The sequence below is a fragment of the Passer domesticus genome, chromosome Z, assembly GCF_036417665.1.
Source record: "Passer domesticus isolate bPasDom1 chromosome Z, bPasDom1.hap1, whole genome shotgun sequence".
Lineage (NCBI taxonomy): Eukaryota > Metazoa > Chordata > Aves > Passeriformes > Passeridae > Passer > Passer domesticus.
Window position 1 is genome coordinate 40,379,461 of NC_087512.1, and position 16,405 is coordinate 40,395,865.

A 16,405-nucleotide genomic window follows, 5' to 3' on the forward strand; every position below is an offset into this window, starting at 1 on the left:
TGCTAATTTTCAGGGAATCCCTTCAGGCCAGCAGTTTGGGACCGTACTGGAAGCTGGGGATCAGAGGCTTTCCGCAATAGGTTGTAGCTATATTTTGCCTCTGCTTTGGTTAAAACAAAGGCTAAACATTCTACAGCTCTGCAGCAGGAGGCAATTTGTTTTTCATGGAAAAACACAGCCTATTTGCAGTTGTGAGCACAAGCTATTGGCCATTATAGCCACTCAGAGAAGATTGCATGTGTACACATATGGAAAATTCTTCTGATTCACTTGGGCTATACAAATCAGGGAATGGCCATACTGAGATCGAAATCAACCTTATTTAAAACCCTGCCACTCAGTAAAAAGTCCAGCAAGTGTTATGCAGTAAAAATACTTTTGCAGAGAAGATGTTCTTAAAGCACAAAGATATCCTAAAACCACAAAGTATCTATCAACTGTGGACAAATGTGAAGTCTGAAAACTGAAAAAAATTCAAGGAGTAACAGGGGAAACATAACACTCCAAAAAGCCCTTCCCCCCTTTTATTTTCTTTTTTTTTCCCTTCCAATAAGAGGTAAATGATTTAAGGGAGACGCTGGGACAGTATAATGAGCTTTGTTTATTTTGCCATTATTGAATGACAGGCTTTGAGATAGCTAAAAGAGTGGGTTACAAATTTATATTTGTAAATCTTCATTGAACTGTCACATGCATTGCAGGAACTGTTTCTGACCATAGAAGGAGATATGTATACCCATAAACGTCTAAAGTAAGCACGGCGTTCAAATTAAATTTCTTGATGAGGCAGAAGAAACAAAATTTTCAAGCTGCTATCTGATGAAGAGTCATAAGAAAAGTAATCGAGTTGCCTAGGAAAAGAAAGGTTTAAAAAGTAGTTTTTTGAACTATGTAAATGGATACTGCATATATAATTTGCCATTTTAACTTTTGTATCACTCATTGAAACAAATATATTATAAGCCTAGATTCTTTCCTATAGAAAATATAGTTCAATTCTTGTGAGGAAAAAACGCTGCTTAGGAAATTCCGTTCCTTTCAAGGAAGATAATTTTGGAGCATTAGACAGATACTAACAGATACTTGTCAGGTGTCCATGAAAAAACTGTAGATATTTAAGGGAACTATGTTCTCTACACACTGTAGAAAATGACATCCTGTGTAAAATCTCTATTTGTCAATCTCCCCACCCCCTAACCTTTTTTTTTTCCCTCACAAAAGCGTGTGAAGTTCCCCGGATAGTGAGTTGAGGTATACTGACAATCAGCTTGATTTTTCTGTTACACCTTCCATGGTGATAAAGGTAGATGCCTGCAGGTACAGAAAAACACGGCTTTAAAAGAAATTTCTCATTTAATTTCTCAGGACTGTTAAAACATACGGAAGAATCCAATATTGCTAGTTAGGTACTAATAAAATTTTCTATTAAATGAAGAAAACTCCGAAATCACACTTCAAGCCCAAAGAAAAGTGGGAACTTTCTGTACTTCTTCCATTCTGGAAAGCAGAGTACAAGTAGTGTGAAAATAACCACAGATGTTTTTTGTTGGTAAGACACTGGGAAAATTTTGAGAATCTCCTCTTCATCCTTACTTTACTTGAGAAGCTGGAATCAAAAGGACGAATTCTTTCTGCAGTGAACATGCACATTTTCCCCTTCTATTTAAAAACCTTTTTGAGCCATTGGAATGCATTCCTGGCGGGCACTCAGAAGCACAGGAAATTTCAAAGGAGCTGTGAATAGCTGTTAAGAGTTGCATTCAGAAGAGAGAAGATAGTGGAAGCTAGAAAAGCTAGACCAGGAGTTTGTTCCTTACCTAGTAGGAAAAAGTCATGTTTTTGTGTTTCTACGTAGCTTTCTAAAATAATATTTTTATAAACCTAGATTTTCCCTATTTTGTGGTTTTAGCAACACAGATCTTTGACTTAGTGTTTTACTGCCTCAATTAATTAGAGAGTTGTCCTGTAGTATGAGGTTTTCCCAAGATTTTTTTTTGGCATGTTTAATGTCTTAGTTGTAATGTTGATGTCAGCAGCCTTCTGCAACCTAGCAGCTTAGGATCCTGCTTAGTGAGAAAATGCACACTATATATCTGCTGTCTCAGTCCCTAAAGCTAGTTTGCTTACCACAGTCATCTTGAAGTACATGCTATGTTATGCAGAGTCCTACAAACTCACTTGTATGGGAAGGAACCAATTCCTTTTTACCATGGACAACTGCATCACAGTCTCTGCTAAGCACAGAGAAAACAAAGTGTTTGCTTTAAAACCAGCCGGTAGGTAAACCAGTAGAAGAAAGATTTCTTTTGAAAATTTCCAGTATGTTTTTCATAATGTTTATGTGTTTGCACTGTGACTATGTCCATCAGTCACAGTACCTACCACAGCAATGTTAAGACATTAACCACCCCCCCAAAGCACAAACTGAACCAACTCCCCAAGGTACAAGTTCTTCAGTTTTGCAGTAAAGTTTAATAACTTTAACAACTTGCTTATAAAGTTCTGTTAAAAACATGCGCCTCTCCTAAATCCCGCCTTCACAAATATGAGTTTTTGTGTTTGATCACCTGGAAGTTATAAATAGTTAATTTCTTTCAACTGTATTAGAAAAAATAAAGGAAAAATATTTTAAAATGGAGAAATATTGGAAATGTCTGTTGTACAAGGATTAGATTTCTTTTAGATATTTTTTTATCCTGTCCTGGACAACAGGGCAAAACGGTAAGATAACCTCTGGATGCCTTGCCTTCCCCTTTTTGTAGCTCTGTAATTGCTTGATATTCTTTCAGCAGAAACAGAGAAACAGGCTTGTCCTTGAGTATCTTATTTTCCTCATGTTATTGCTTAACGCAGATTGAAGTCAGGGTGACAGGAGGAAATGGTTCTGTAACACCATGTTTAGTAAAAATTCACCTCTCTTCTGTGGTCAGGGAGCTGAATTAATATATTGCCAGCAACAATTTGGAAACGATACAGAGAAAACTTGGGAGTATTTTTAAAGTAAGATTACAACTTAAAAAAAAAATTATTTTAAGTGAAGAAATTTTGGGTATTACCGAAGTTTGAAAATATGATCATAAAAGACTGTTTCCCTCACCCATTAGTGAGGGAAACAAGACCCTACCAAGACGCAGTCTCTTCTAGTATAAAAATTATCTTTTTTAAGCACAGCACGTATATTTCATTTCCCAGATGACTTTTCCTGTTTAAAAAATACTTTCTTCAAGTGGTTGGAAAATAGGCTCTTTGAAAACAGCTCTAGCTGGTTTCCAGCATGCAAAACTTTTAAAGCTTGAAGCACAGGTTGGTGGATACACAGCAAGGTTACACTTTTACCATAACTGGTAGTTCTTCTTTGTTTTAAGTTTTCTAAAGTGAGAAAGCTTGCTATCTGCAAAAATACTTTCCTACAAGAATGATCCTAGCTGAGATATTTTGTTGTAATTATCTTAAAATAAGACAAATAACCTAAATTAAGAACTAGAAACATGCAGAGTATTATGGAGGTGAAATAAAAGTTTAAAAATTAGATAGAGATGGAGAGTTCAGTTTTTTAATAACTAGTTGAAGAGTAAAGAAATCTGTTCACAATTAGCAAAAGACAAAGGAAAAGCAAAAGTTACTAAGGCAATTAGTGGGAATTATTCAGCCGAGTTGCCACCATTCCTATGGTAGAAAGTTGCTCTAGTGCATAATCTTTAATTATAGGGCGGCACAGGAACTTACTGTTTGTGAGGCCAAGGAAAGGTAGCTAGGCTATATCTTTGAAAATATATTTGTTCTATTAATACTCTAGAGAGAATACAAAATTTGTGTCCTGGTGAAACTGTCCCTTTCTATAGATGCCATCTGCTGTGTTCTTAATTTTAAAAACTGAAAAATATACTACAAAAAAAAAAAAAAAAAAAAAAAAAAAAAAAAAAAAAAAAAGAGAGAAAATATTTTCAAATCTTCCCTAGCACTCTGAGTGGAAAAGCCCTTATCAAACACCAGTCCCAGCTTCATTGTGACAGAGAACAGAAACAGAACACAAAGGAATCCATGACACAAAAAGGGGTTCGGCAGAGGCAAGATGGACAAGTATAAGTTGCAGCATAGGTGAGAAAGTTGGAGTAATTCCTTGAGAGTTGTATATATGATAAAAAATTTAGCAAAAGTTCATGTAAACAAAATCTAATCCACTAGAAAAGCAGAGAAATCTTTCCCCTTCAGTTGCTAAAAAAATAAGTCAAGAGCTCTAAAAGAGCTTTAAGAGAATCTTGACCTTTCTAGCCTGGTAGGGAGGCTCTTTACTCATCATCCTTCTGTATACTTTCAAAAGCAAGGAAGAAATAACAGCACATTCTGTTGTCAAGTCTCTCTAGCCGTTGCTTACCAACATCTGTTTTCAAGAACAGCTCGCTGTGAGAACTTGAAGCAGCTTTCCAAGTTGTGTCCTGTATGGTTTAAATGCTGCTACCTCTGCTTTCCTGCCTAGCAAGTTAGTCAATAAGCAATTGAGAGGCAATTATCACTTGTCTACCTCCCACTCCCAGTATGGATATTTCCACTACAGCTCACCCGTGTGAACATATGTCACAGCAGATAGAGGCTGCCAGTGTTTCTGGCACATACTGCCCCAGTACTGTACACATTTTGTAGCAGGTGTCAGAGGCAGATGCATTTTCACTGATATTCGTGGGATGAAAATTTATTTGTACCTACACAGACATAATTGCCCCAGGAACATTTTGGAAAGCCAGCAGGTAGCACAGATTTTTGTGAATGAAAAAACCCATATCTGTAACACATTCACAGAAATACCTAATTAAAAACTGAAAACTGCAGCAACGAGTTGAATGCTTTCTCATATTCGAAAGAATCCTAATTATATTAAGTCTAGGATGTGTAATAGTGTTGAGTCATGCAGTAGCAGACAACTGTAATCCATTTTCTTGCTTTCCAAGCTGGAGCTCTGGCTATTACTTGGGCATGGAACTGAAAGCTGTAACGAACGAAGCCTTAAGAGCTGTCAAAGCTTCATGAAATCACAGGTTCTCTAGGTAGGCTTAAGGATCTGCCAAGTCAATACGAAACAGAATGCCTTGTATGCTAACTTTCCCTTGTATGCAGATGGTGTCTGCCTCAAGGAAATTTACACCTGTAAAGTTTAAATTCGAACAAATCATCAGGTGAATGTCAGGCAGCTGGCCAAGGCTCTTTAAGCCTAACACACGTAATCGAAGCTTTGTGGGCATTGTAAATTACACATAAATTGCCATGTCAAAGGGCCCGGCCCTTTGAGAGAAATAGTTTGACAATATGGATTTATGCACTCATTTTGCAATACAAGGTCAAAACACAAGGCCAAGGCAATAGAGAATAAAGGACTAGAAGCCATATCTCCATTACATTAAAGAAAATTTCAAATGGGGTCTAATAAGCAGTCAATTCCACTACTGTTGAAATTAGTGATGGTCCCTCGGGTAACCACTGCTTGTGCTTTGAGTACACCATCATCTGCAGCTGCTTGGGATGGATCTCACAGGACCTGTGCAGTTTACTGAGTGCACAACAGAATGGCTGTACTGCAGTGCTTGGAACAAAAGCATCTTCTTTTCCTCATGTGTAAAGCTGTGAGAAAAATGTGTAATGATTTGCTAGGCAACTTGGGGAAATGGAACTTTAAGGCCATCTATAAATAGGCGATAACTAAAATTTAACTCTGGGATACCAACATTCCTTGGACACTTACACATATAAGCACACACACACACACACACACACACAGATATGTATATAAAAATACATATATGCATACAAAGCAAAAAGAGAAATCTGCTGAAACGGAGGAGCAACATATGTTCCAAGTTGTACTGTCTTAAAGTCATGGACTCCCTTGTAACACTTGCATAGTTTTTTCAATACTTTCTTTTTTACTAGCTTCAGCTTCTTGGCGTTAAATTGAGCTGGCACTGTTGCAGGCCATTTTAAATTGATACTTGCAGAACAGCAAGAAGTGTGAAGCTGCCAATGAAGAGTCAATGAGGAGCCAGTGATAGCTGTTATCAGCTTCTCCACACAAATGTCCTGAGTTTTCCAGCTGTGCGAGCCTCTCCAAGTTTGATTAAAACGGGATTAATTTTCTTTTATATCCATACACACACACACACACACACACACAAAATATATGTGAACTGGCTTATGTGGGGTTGCAAGTTATAACCCTTCAGGAAGATTTACATTTGAATGCACTCCTTTTCCCAGGGTGAGCTGTGATTTCAAGCAGCAGTGAAAATTTTTGATCAGACATGCTCATACAATTTTACAAGCAGTTTGCATCATTTCATTGTTGAGCCAGAACTGGGAGAGGCTACGCTTCAACAGTGAAGCCAGTGAGTTGGTTATGAAATTATTCCTGTCATGCTGAAAATAGAGAAGGTTCCTGGTCTGAGTGAGGCAGAGTTTTTAAAATTCTGTTGGTATTCATCTCTATTGATGTGATGCAGGGTTTTCTGGATTAGGGAGGGGAGGTCATGCAATTTAATATGGAATACATGAACTGCTCCCATCCAGTGAGTTGTTCCTTGTCATTGGCTGATCACCTTCTCATTCCTTTAGAGAGAAAACATATTGAATAACAAACAAAGTGGTTGTTTTATCTTTGGTCTGTGACTTGAATTGGCTCATTTGATATCAGATTGGGTGTTTCTCTGTCAAAAGCAGGGGAAGTGGGAAAGAAATTTGGAAAAGGAGTGGGAACTATGACTTCTGTTGCTGTCACTTTACCCTGTTCACCAATCCCACTGAAATAGCTTTGGGACCAGAATTAACGAAAGACAAAATATTGACTCAAAAAACTGGGTCAGAAACACCACAACCTCTCTTATCAGCAATGTGATGAGTGTGCACAGTTTTTAAGAGCTCCATGTGAATATATTGGTACAAGGACTGGCCATCAGGCCAACAGCATGTTTTTATTATGGGCTGTATTTATTGAGCTGTATTCCCATTTTGCATCAAACTGGCTAGACAACATAAGAGGGGTATGTGCTGAGGTTGCTTCAACTACATATGCTAAGTTCCCAGTGGTGTAAACTAGAATTCATTAAACTGTGTTTTTCTCTGCATGTTTTCTGTATTCTTCAGGGTGCCATGAATGCATCAAACATGAGCAGCAACTTACAGATCCTGTAAATCTTTTTTACCCACTTTTGTATTTGTAATTGCTAAGGTATAAATCAAAGCAAAAACCCCTGTGTCAGTAAATGTACTGTGAGTTTTCCCCTTGTGTAGCTGTAAATCCTAGGGGATGATGTGGACTTGGAGCATTAAATGATCCGAAGTTAGATACTGAAGCAACATGACTCCAGAGGAGAAACTGAATGTCCTGTCTTTCAAGAATGTCTCAAGCATTTATGGCTTAAAACAAATGCTACTATGATATTCTTTCCCACCTCCCACCCCTGATGGCCCACCCCCCTCTCCCCATTCTCCCCTTCTCCCCACTTTTTCTCCCCACTTATTTCAAAATTGTTTTATATCCTTGTGAACAGAAAATTAAAAAATTGTCTTCACTGATGGGGTAAATCACATGCTGTGATTCTTGGGGTTGTCCTCTACAGGGCCAGGAGCTTGACTTTGATGACTCTTGTGTCTTCCTTCCAACTCTGGACAGTCTGTGATTCTACCCTGTGGTATGAAATCTTCCTCTCTCTGCTTTATTCCTCTTTCTACTCTCATCTGAGCAGCCCTCTTGTGCTGGTATGTGTTAGATTTGGAAATCCTGCTGCAAACTAATTGCATTCTCAGAAAGCTGCTAATATGTTTTGCTGGAACTCTTTCTTCTGAGTTAATTATAAGCCACAGAGAGGACCTTCTTACTGGCAGAGTTGGTACAAGGTAAAGGATGGAAGTATTCACCCAGGAGCAGAGAAGGAACTAGGGCTTTCAAAGAATTTTCATACGCCTGGTGTGCTTTTCTACCAAGGAGTCCCCCAGTTGAAGTTTGCCTCTCCTCACCTCTTGCTTTGGACCTGAACATGTAAGGCAAGAAGGGACAAAAAACCTTCTTCCTTTTGATGAAATTGAGCTCCTTTCACTCTGTCTCATGGATTCATGCCTTAAACACCACACTCAGGCTTGGACTACAGGCCATCATAGAGAACTAAGGCCTGTATACACCTGTATATGCTACTCAGACCTTTGTCTGCTGGCAGAACTGCTATTGTTCATCTCCAGAACAGGTTATTGAGGACATTGTAAATTTTGACTTCCAAACTCTTACATCAGCAGACTGCTGTCTGTATGGACCAGACACAAACAGGGAATAGTAGTTCCTAAGAGACACCTTGTACAAACTGGTAAGGAAATAATTTAGAACAATGCAAAAGTCTGATGTGTTCATGGACTTTTAGCTGATGATCATGGCAGAGGACAAGTACAGCACAGTGGGTGCTTCTCACTGCACTGGAGCTTATCCAAGATACTGTCACACTTTAGCCAACCTTATCAATATTTATAGTCAACATTCACAATTAAACATATAGGATTTTAAATATCTATGTACAATCCCTTCATAGAAGACAGAAAGACCTTTTAGATCCCTGGAGCTTTTTCTGAAGACTCTCAAATCTCCTAGAATCTGATCAGTAGCAGTACAGTCATTAGCTCTCCGTTCATCAGTCCAAAAAGCTTCTCCTGGTTGTCTGAGAGTGAGACTTCCCAAGTGCTGAGCTAATTTGGCTTTGCCGCTGTCCTGCTTACCTAGAGATGTGGGACTCCTCCCTTCTGCTGCAGGTCTCTCTACCTGCTGAGCTCTGCCAGGTGTGGATTTCAGCTGACAGAAATTAAAGCTGCCAAAAGAGATGGGATGTTTTTCCTCCTATGTTTAACTCCCCAAACCTGCTATGTCTGGAACAATGCAGGTACCAGTGCTAAAAGAAGAGAAGGGCAGATGGATGTGTCCAGAGCAGAGAGAAATTTAAAATGACTGCGGGAGGTCTAGTAATTTTTTTTTCTGGTAGATTTTATCCCAGCTTCTTCTGCCTCCTACCGGAGGCATCATGTAGTTCTCCAAGAGATTAAAAACAAACTTGAATCAGTCACAAAGTGTCTTTTAATCTTTAAAAATAATCTCATTTTGGTGCTCCTACATTACTTGCTTATAATGCAGATCTCAAATCTCTGAAATACAGTCTTCCAGTTAGCCTTATTAGATTGAATAAAAAACTATTTAAGGCACAAATCACCTGGGAATCAATCCCAGTCAGAAAAGAACTTACCATCTCCCATTTTTTTTGTCACCCATTGCTTGTGGATACATAATGAAGTGCTGTTTAAGTAATTTTTTCCTTCTGCAGTACTGAGAAACATAGGTTTTAATTGTTGTGCTTTTCACAGTGTATATTTTACTTAGTTCCTTTGGTCCTGGCATCCTGCATGCTTTGTAATTATTGCAGAGGCAAGAAATTGGACTGAGGTATCCTTTATTTAGTTCCTGTGCTTTTGCAGGTGAAGGCTGTGCTAGCCTTTGCACAACCAGCACAAACCAGCTGTGAGTAATTATGGGTAGAACACAAGGAGAGGGTTACATGCCTTCAAACAAATCAGATGCAGGAGCCTCTTTTCCAATAGCACTGGAGGAGTTTGATCAGCTGGTGAAAAACTCTGTCTCAATTGTGCCTGCAGTAGTAGGAAACTTAGTTCAAAAGATCCAGGAATTGAAAGGGCCTTCCTATAAGATATTTTCACCACAGTGACTGTCTAGAAAATGCTGTTTCAATAATATCTCTTCTTTTTAGGATATTTTGTTGTACCAAATGTAGTACTTAAGCACTTCATGTGACTTTTTGAATCTGTGTTAGAAACCTGTGTCCTAGTATAATTGCACATTTATCTGTTGCTGGAAATAGTTGAAAACATAACAAAATATTTTCATTTAAAGTATTCTCTGTGTCTCTGATTTCAAGCATTCTGAGAAATTGCTATCAGTACTACTGATGAGCTCACTGTACTAGGATCTGTTCCACCTCAAACATTAATTTATAAACCTGTAACACAATTATTAAAGTTCTGCTAAAGGTTGGGTTTATTAAAATTTCCCTTCCAAATCAAAATGATGAATTTGGGTCTTAATGGGATAGTTCATTTAAACGCATTAAACATCATTTAAACTGTTTTAAAAGATCATTAGATTCTACTAGATTAATTACTTTAAAGCTATTGTTTAATCTGTATGAATTGCCCAGAGAGAACAAGGGTCCTTCATCCTTTCTTACAATTCATCTTCTGCTGTGATAAACTGCTTTGTCTCCCCTTGTAATTACCTTCTGTAATTGCCACTGCCCCCTCTTGTAATATTTGCTTGACACACTGAAAGTTAATATATATTTAATGATTGTAGCACCTTTAATATTTGCTGTTGTCAACAATATGAAGCTCAACAGTGTAAAGCCATACTGGTAATTAATAATGCTGTTGTTATTGTGCTGCTAGTAGTGAATTGGTGTGATGTCTTTCATCTGCAAAGGCTGGCAAGGTCTTTGAGTGTGTCTTCAACTTGAAGACCATGGAGCACAAGACCTGATGGTGGGTCAGTGTGATCACAGGAATGATTAACAAATCTGTCTGGGCTGCAAGAATCAGTGTCAGTAATCATCCCTGAACCAAAGCACCTGCCAAACCCAGGTTCTTCTGTAGGTGCCACATCCATCCTATGTACTATTCACAGAGCTTCCCAGACCCTCAGGGTCTCCATGGCATGAGGATATATGTCTTGTGGCTTCTGGCTGTGTGGAGATTTATAAGTTGTGGGGTCAGCAAACTTGATGTCTTGTCCCTACAGTATAGAGGTTCTTTTGCAAAGAGCCTGTACTCTGTTCCAGCTAAATATTTGATTCTGGTAACTAGCCCCATGAGTCATCTGTAGAGGAGATGCCTGACTGTTTCTGGGTGAATTACCTTATCAATATTAATGTGTGTTAAGAATGTTCATAAAATTAAAACTTCTCTTTATCCACCTTCAATACTCCATTCTTGATCTTGTTCTTTGTATTTCTCTCCTATTAAGTAAAAAACTTGTGTACTATATAAATGAAAACCATTAACAACTCATCAAACTGGCACAATTAAGTTATTTCTCTTCCTTTCAGAGCTCTTCCCACAGTCTTTACAACCGCAGTATTATAATGGTGTGTTTTGAGGGTGAACTTTCATTCAGTGTAATTTCTCTCAGCTCTTTTCATAGTATAGAGAGTGAAATAAATTACAGAGAGAAGCACTACAAAATTAGCTTAACTCTGATGGCACAAGGTCTGCAGTGACCACAAACTTTTTGTTACTGCCCTAGATTGAGCTTTATTGCTCTAGTTTGAACTAGTTTCTTATGTGTCACTTTGAAACTGGAAATTAACTTACTCATATGGGCTCCAATCATAAGAAATTAACTTGAACTCTTCTAACACTTGTTAGGTCATTGCAGTGCAATCTAAATTTGGTGTATAATCAGTAACATGGCACTGAGTTGAGAAATCACTTAGTGATTTTTTTTTTGCTGTGTTTATCTGAAAGTTGCTTCTCTTGAAGGAGATCATGTTCATATTTATACTCTCTCTGCCTGAAGTTTGTAGGTATGGACCAAAGCTCTTTTGCTTCATGGCTCTGTCTTCCACTATAAAGTTATGATAAGAATTTTGAAAATGCTCAAAATATTGTGCAAAAAGGGGCAGAAAAGCTGGCTGGCAGCACATGAGTGAGAAACAAGTTTTAAAACTCTCAAGGCAATTTTTTTCTTTGCATCACTTGGGTTGCACCTTTATTGTAATTGACTCTTCTGGCTCATGTGCCCTCCTAGAAGTGTTGCCTGAGTAAGCAAAACATTACGATTACCTGCCATTTCTGCTGTCAGCCCAAAATTTTGCTGGCAAACATGCTTCAGAAACCCTTTATAGTCTGCTTTTACCTTAACACAGCTGGTGGGGAGCAGGCAGTGGGCAAAGTAAGGGCAGTTATTATCGTGGCAGGCAATCCTTGTTCATGAGTCAGAATCCCAAAGTCTCTCTAAGCCTTTATCCCAGCCTTGTCTGATGTGTCAGAGTGGTGATATGAGGTCAGATTACACCTTCTTCCCTGTAAAGACATGAGCAGGCACCTGGCATTGCAGGCCAAATTTGTTTTCTGATGTCACAGTTTTTCCTCACTCACTGGCCTGACTCATGGCACCCTCATGAGTTCTCACTGATCTTTTGTTTCTTACTTTTTTTGTTTAATTCTTTGGTGCTTCTTTTCCCACATTTAATTCAATTCAAGCTCATTCCCCTTATATTAGGGACTCTGAAAAGGTCAGTCCTATTTTCTTATTTTCGCTTTGTGTTGGCTTGTGACAATTATTTCCAAGCATGAGATGGTTAAGGAATGCCTACAAGTCATGTGGACTGCAAATAAAAAAAAAAAAAGCAAAAAAAGAAAAAAAAAAGAAAAAAAGTAAACATTATGTTGTTTACTGGTGAACCATTTAGTTTATTAGCAGCAGGTCATGAATTAAAAACAAAAACAACTGGATTAGTAGACAGAGACAGCTTCTCTTCTCTGTCTTTTCTATCTGTAGCTAGTAGTTGCACATCTAGGAAAATTTCTGTCTCTAGCCGAGTAATAGACATAGGGAGCCCTTTGAACTGCATACTGTATATGAATGGCTCTACAGTGGGGCTGCTGGGATGAGGCAGTCATACCAGAGGGTTACTCTGTGTTCTAGTAACATATTATTGCAATACCTCCACTCTGTAAAACAGATTGCCAAAGCAGATCTATTTCTGAGGCTCCATGTGACATGCAGGAATAAAGGAAAAAGCAGGTATTTGTATCAATCTCTCCATAGTAGCAGTCTAGTTGAAGGCAGAAGATCCTCAGGGTTGAATACTATAAGTGCAAGGAAGTCGGCACCCTTGTAATTTGGACAATAGATGGCACCCTTTGTTTCCTTCTTAAAAACACCGTCTTATGCTGTGGTTTCATAAAGCAGCAAGTCTGCAGGAGGAGGGTGACAACAGTGTGTGTGCTACTTCCTAGCCAGCTCAGAATAGGAACCTTTCTTTGTTTTCTCTATTGTACCAAAACGGAAAGCCATGGGGCAAGAGCCAAAAATCTGTGTTGATCCACAGTGTGTTGTGGTTTTCACAAGGTAGAGAGTTGCTTTGTCCTCTCAGAAACGAATAGGCTGCTGTATTGAATTTGTGTGGCCAATTTTGGTAGTAGGGAGCGCTACAAGTGTGGGTTCTGTGACAAGCTGCTAAAAGCTTCCTCTGCGTCTGGCAGAGCTAATCCCTGGCAGCTCCAAAGATGGATATGCCATTGGCCAAGGCTGGGCCAATTAGAAGTGGTGATAATGCCTCCAGGATAACAGATTAAGAGAAAAAAATGTTATTGCACTAATGTAATTGTGGCCAGAGAAGAGCAGAGTGAGAACATGTGAGAGGTACAAATATCAAGGTGGCTGGAGAAAGAGAGGAAGGAGGTCCTGCAAGCACTGGAGCTGAGATTCCCTTGTAGCTCGTGGTGTAAACTATGGCGAAGTGGCTGCGCCCCTGCAGCCCATGAAGATCCACAGGCATTTAGAAATCCATAGGGATTCAGATATCCACCTGTAGTCGGTGGAGGAGCCCCATGCTGGAGCAGATGAATGGCTGAGAGGAGGCTGTGATACCATGGGATGTCTGTGCTGGAGCAGGCTCCTGGCAGGGACCTGTAGACTTATTGAAAGAGCAGCCCAGACTGGAGCAGGTTTCCTGGTAGGACTTCTAAATCCATGGGAGACATACACAAGAAAAGTCTCTCCTTGAAGGACTTCACCCGTGGAAGAGTGACCCATGTTGGAGCAGTTTGTGGAGGACTGTTGCCCATGGAAAGGACTCAAATTAAAAAGTTTGTGGAGAACTCCTGTAGTAGGGTCCCCACACTGGAACAGGGAAGGACTATTCTCCCTGAGCAGTGGGAGAAACAACTGTGATGAACTGGCTGTAATCCCTGTTTACTGTTTGCTTGTACTGCCAGGGTGGAGGAAGTAGAGCTGGCAAGGAGGAGGGGTAAGCGAAAGGTGTTTTTAAGATTTATTTTACTTCTCCTTATCCTACTCTGAATTTGTTACTAATAAATTTGGTCAATATCCCCAGTTAATGCCTGTTTTGCCCATGATGGTATAGGTGAGTGATCTCTCCCTCTCCTTATCTCAATCCAGAAACCTTTATTATATTTTCTCTCCCCTGCCCATTTGTAAAGAGAAGTGATAGAGAAGCTTTGGTGTGTGCCTGGAGTCCAGCCAGGATTAACCCACTAGAGCTGCCTAGGAAGTGTGTTTCATTTGATAACCCAGTGGTCTGTTTCCTCCTGAGCTCACGGCAGGCAAATGTTGAACTGAGATTTCCTATATTTCCCCTCATTTTTCCAGATTTAATTGTCCCGGGAAAACTATGAGTTTTGTCCCTTGATAGTGCCCTGTTGTACCTTGATGAAGATATGCATACCAAAAAGAGCTTGTGCTACTTCACTGACTTGGTCAGGGTGGAGGGATAGCTATGGTTGGCTCCCTTTAATGACACATCTAATGAGGCTGTCTCCTAAGCCTGTCTCCTACCAAAAAAAGCCTCCTGTTCTCAACAATTACTGGTCAATCAAATGTAACACACATCTAATTTCTGTTCATTCACACCAGTGGGCTCCTGGTGGGCTCTTGTATCTTTAATTTGTTGCACAATTAAATGTAATGAGAGAGATCAATAGATGACACACCATTATTTAGTTCAGAAAATGTTTCTTAAATGAGGTGATTCAGTTCAAATCAGGTACAAGTGTAAGTAGCTCTAAAAGGAGCCTGTGGTTGAGTAAAACTCTGCTTCCATTTACAAATGTGTACATCATTCACACAGAGAGCTGATCATCATATGTTAATTATAATCTAAGTTCTGACATGTTTTCATCTAGGGAATCTTTATAACCTTGTTAACAACCTCTTGGGAGGACTTCCATCAGTCACAGCCTTTTTGTCTACTCAAAGTCTGTGGTGTCTTGTACAACTCTGTATTTTAAGTGCTACATTTCTTCCTTACAATGTCTGTGCAATCCTTCATGAGTTCTTAGACATGCTTCCTGTTATAATTTGAATGTCCTTGCACATTTACTGGAGGTTGACTTGTCTCTGGACAAAGTCTTAATGAGCTGAAATTATTTTTAAGGCATTTATGAAATTTTGGGGACAGATGTCTTGTGGTTCGTTTAGAGCTGCTGATTCCCAGATTGCTTGGGAGCTGCAATTTTGAGGACTTCTGTATTAAGTTAACAGAGTCTCCAATGAAGTCTCTAAAGAGCAGCAGGGAAGGGTTTGTTTTCAGAAGAGTTGTGTAATCTCAACAACAACAACAAAAAAATACAACATGAACCACAAGCCAAACCTGCTGAAGCACCTCTGTGATGGCAGAGTTAAATCTGCACAAAAGGTCTCACAGAATAGGTAGGACAGCAAAACAGTGTGACTCAGAGCCCAGAATTATGAACATTGCCTTAGACTCAACTCATCATACTAAGCTCCAGGCACATTTCAGAACAGTCATCTCTGGGCTGTAGCTTTGTCAGGAGTTATAAATTGGATCTTTCTTTGGTACATACTGAGATTGCATCAGAAAGGACTGGCCCCTTAATACTGAAAGGTCACAGATATAAGAATCTAACCTGCTGAAGTGATTTCTAATGTGACTTACAGATTCTGCAGTATTATTACATTTATGCAGCAGCTCTGACAGCTCAAGACTGAAAGACATATGGATAATATGAAAACAAAGCAACAAGCAAAATGTTTTATTTTTGCTGAACAGTTTTGTTCAGTACATGATAAATTACTGTAGCAAGTTCTTTCTTCAGCCTGACTTTGTCTAAGTCTTTGCATGGATTTTACTTTGTTGTATATTTATGGGAAATATGTCCCTAAAAAGATGTTACTTGTCAAGTGTTTCCTTCTAGTAGATGTTTTGATTACAACTGTGCTGGAATCACTCTGTCTTTTAGGTCTGAAATGCTGGTATGAAGGTGCCTTGTCTACATGAAATGTTGTTCCCACTTCTACCCCATGCTAGGTCTTGCCTGTAGCCTGTGTTACCCAGACACTGACCTTAATGTTTAGAGTTTTCTACTGACCTTAATTTAATTGCATATTGTTATCCTTAGAATGAACAAGGAAGATAGACCAGAAAAACAAGCTTAGATATGTTTATACAGCAATTATTTGCACAGCAGATTAGGTTGCTGGTATCTTTGTTGCCTTTGTGAGTTTTCTATAAAGAAGAGATTGAGTTAAGTAGGGAAGTTTTGCTACACCTAATGCACAAGTGGAAAAAGATAATATCTCTTGGCGTGCTTGTTTACAGTCAATTCTCATTTA

General features: G+C 39.0%; 1 protein-coding gene across 27 annotated transcripts in view; it reads left to right on the forward strand.

Annotated features, from left to right (window-relative positions):
- Positions 1 to 16,405, forward strand: part of LRRC2 (leucine rich repeat containing 2) — a 126,787-nt gene that overhangs the window by 31,956 nt on the left and 78,426 nt on the right. The window lies entirely within an intron of this gene.